Source organism: Corvus brachyrhynchos, unplaced genomic scaffold (genome assembly GCF_000691975.1).
Source record: "Corvus brachyrhynchos isolate BGI_N302 unplaced genomic scaffold, ASM69197v1 scaffold91, whole genome shotgun sequence".
Lineage (NCBI taxonomy): Eukaryota > Metazoa > Chordata > Aves > Passeriformes > Corvidae > Corvus > Corvus brachyrhynchos.
Genome location: NW_008236442.1, coordinates 1,835,267 through 1,838,626, shown reverse-complemented (window position 1 = coordinate 1,838,626; position 3,360 = coordinate 1,835,267). Strand labels below are relative to the sequence as shown.

The 3,360-nt window shown below is 44.0% G+C and overlaps 1 protein-coding gene across 30 annotated transcripts in view; it reads left to right on the top strand.

Annotated features, from left to right (window-relative positions):
* The window catches only part of MAGI1 (membrane associated guanylate kinase, WW and PDZ domain containing 1), a 289,089-nt gene that overhangs the window by 184,525 nt on the left and 101,204 nt on the right, over positions 1 to 3,360 (top strand). Inside the window, exon 1 of one of the 30 annotated variants that reach the window (XM_017747189.1) lies at positions 3,252 to 3,270. The exons of the other annotated variants lie outside the window; for them this stretch is intronic. The gene's annotated coding sequence lies outside the window, so the exon portion shown is untranslated. Of the gene's footprint in view, positions 1 to 3,251; positions 3,271 to 3,360 lie in introns of those variants that run through there. 30 annotated transcript variants of the gene reach the window in all.

The window sequence follows — 3,360 nt, the reverse complement described above, 5'->3', positions numbered from 1 at the left end:
CCCTTTTTTTTTTTTTTTTTTAATTACCCATTGAAACAGTTCTATTTGGGCTTTTTTCCATATATCAGAGATTTCAAGGCAATTTTTGCAGGTTATTCAGACAGTTTTAATATGCACATGCATGTTGAGATATTTTTCTTCTTTTTCCTTCATTTTTGGTGGTGAACTTGATTTACTTCAAAGGGTTTTGGTTTTTCAAAGGCCAGAAAAAAACACAGTTCTTTTGAAAATCAGGGTTCCGTGCTCTCTTGACTGGGTATCAGTCACATAATCAACCCTTTCCCAGCCATTGGTGCTGCTCACTCCTCCAGATAATGTCACAATGTCCTTTTAGGGCAAGTCCTGAATGAGTCCTTTAGGTCTCTTGCAATTATATGAACAATGAAAAGAATAAGAGCATCTCTGAGGAGTCACGATTGGACTTTGTTGTTGCCTTACCAACTCTGCTCCTCCGTTTATGCTCCTTAGGCCTGCTGTTGCCACTCAGGAAACAGATTATCCAGCACTTCTCCATCTTCCAGCCCAATCAGAGATTCCTCCTGAATCAGCAGTGCTTATTATTTCCAACTGTACATAATTATGGCAGAGAGGTTGCACCACCATAACTGGATAATGTCAGCAGTTCTATTACAGTGCCATACTTCTAGTGTCCTGAAATGGGGATATAAAATCTCACTTTAGCTTACAGTCCTTCCAGTGGTGAGAGATAAGTGTGTGCAGTCAGCCTTTAAGCAGTTAAAGAAACCCATAAAAAAATTCCTCTTTGGGATGTCAGTTGTGTAAAAGCTTGTTACAAAATTGGGGTTTAATGCACTTTTGCAAAACTATTAAGCACCTGAAGCTAGCAAATGGCCATGAAAATATCAATAATGCACAAGCACAGAATGATTTGCAGGTTGGTGCAGCAAAAGAAAAAAAATAAAATATGTGGGCTCCAGTTTTAGCAGGTCTGCCAAAATGTTGTGAATATTTAATGGTGAGGAATAACTCCTTCAGAGCTGTTCTACTCCAGGAAACAATTGAGTATACATATCTAACAATCTATTAGTACAGCTGTATAAAAACCTTTTATATATATTTAATTCTTTATGAAAATGGTACTTGACATGTGAGAGGTCAGCTTTTTGCAGTTGTTTTTCTTTATTTTTTAGTGGTATTTTGAACCATTTTTCTCACTGCAGTCTGCTCTCCCTCCTGTTACCCCCTGCCCTGTTTGCAGTATCATGAATTAAAGGGCTTCCACAGAATGAACCAGCCTGATTTCTTTAAAACATTCAATATGGTCTTTTTCAAACAGGAGAAGAGGGTGATAGTTCATCTCCGTTTAAGAACTCGGATAGAAGTTCTGCCTCGTGCTCTGCTGCTTATCATATTCATGCCAGCAGAGACCAGTGATGATTGCAGTGCTCTCTGAGTTCTGACACACTTCTAAATATAGCATACACTGCTGTAAATTCCAGAGGTGATAATGAAGCCTGGACCCATGTGTCAGCAGAGCTCTGAACGGGTAATGCATTCCTGTTTGCACTACTGGTCCTTATTTGTTAGTTTGTGAGCACCTAGACTCCAGCAATGATGTCTTGCTTGTTTTCACTGAGCCAAGAGGTGAAACATGCAGAGCAGTGGAGATGTGTAATTTTATCAAGGTAATCGAGTATTAACTATTTGTGTGTCCTTTGAGAGATGCACAAGGAGGGGGCAAGGGCAGGAAGCTTTTCATACAAGACTTTGTATAAATTTGTTGCCTAGCAAATGTTGACAGGTCTTTAGCACTTTGCTGTCTGATGACAAACTCCTTCCACTTCTTTGCATGGGGTGTAGGAAATGACTGATCCCTGTAAACTAGGCTTACTTATATAGCACAAATTCAGCAATCACAAAATCAGGATGTGTGCAGAGTAAGGGAGGGACTGCGTTGAAGATGAGTTAGAAACTTGCCCTAGGAAGCTCTTGGTGAGTGATGAAGACTTTTTTTCTTTTTTTCCAGAATTGATGAGCATAACCCTGCTGCTCTCTTATGCTTTCCTAATTGAGGTGTGAGCCCATCATGCAAACCTTTACATATTCTGCGCTTTAATCTGAGTATGTGAACCAGGCTGGCTGTCAGAGAGGGAGGTAACCAACTTTGCCCTTCAGGTTCTCCAAGAGGAAAAAAAATAACCTTCCAGGCTTCAACCACTAGGAACACCTTCGTGTCTGGATGACCTGACAAATGAGTCCAGCTTCTTACTGCAGATAAACCAGTGCAGTCTGTGTGACAGATTTGGCCTTCCATGTGCTTTGCTGGTGACAAGAAGTGTATTTTGAAGCAGATCATGAGGGTGCAGCAACTGGCATCTTCTGTAGCCACTACTGGAAGTGGCCTTGCGGTCCAGTGTGGGAGGGTGTCCCCGCTCTTTGGTGAGAAGAGCACACCCTTGTGGATGTGCTACATGTGGGCCAAGGGTACCAGAAACACCTGTAACGATGCAATTTCAGGCTCCAGGAGGAACAGAGGTTATCCCCTGCCCTTGGCTGTAGGGTAGAAGCAGCTGAGGAAGAGAGAAATCTAATTTAGCAGAGGTTTAACAGCTAACATGTTCCAAAAATTTTGATATGTGTTGGGGGCAAATCTGACATAACTGAAAAATCAGGCATTTTTTCCTTCTGATCTCACCTATTTTTGTCCAAGAGAAGGACTGAAACCCTGTTGTGAGAGAGGGGGAAATTGCTTGAACTGGTATGAAGAAGATAAACAGAGAGATTAGATCGATCAATCGATTGATTGATCACCGTGGTCTCCTTATGTGCTACGCCAGAAAACTGCAGCCCAGTACAAAGCTGAGAGTTGATGAACATGGGCCTTTTGGTTCATCCATCTCTTTCTGCGTTTCTAAAGATGTTCTTCCAGTTGTGTGTTACCAGCCTGCATTTGCCTGGACCACGATCATCATCCACAGCTGTCTCCAAGGTTATACAGAATATCATTTAGAATTAGTTGCTATTGTTTAAATCCAAATGCAGCCTACTGAGGGCTGCCAGGCTGTGCTGCCCAAAGGGATGTGTGAGGCTGAGCCAGCAGTCGGAGGTGGGGATGTGCAAGCGGATCCGGGAGGGCAAGGGGCACTTGGAGGTGAGGAGGGGGTGGGAGCTGGCTGAGCACGTGGCACCACGCTTATCTGTGTGGAAGCGCAACACCTCGCAAACTTTTAAACCTTTAATCTGCAACGTGAATTTATATAAGGCTGCCTGTGGAGGTGTGCGGGTCACCGGGCTGCACGGAGGCTGGAGGTGAGCAGGGACCGGGGAGAGCTCCGGGGCGGCGGCGGGGCCGCTGCAGAGGCGGAGCGGGGGGAGCCGGCGGGGGCGGCTCGGGGTCCC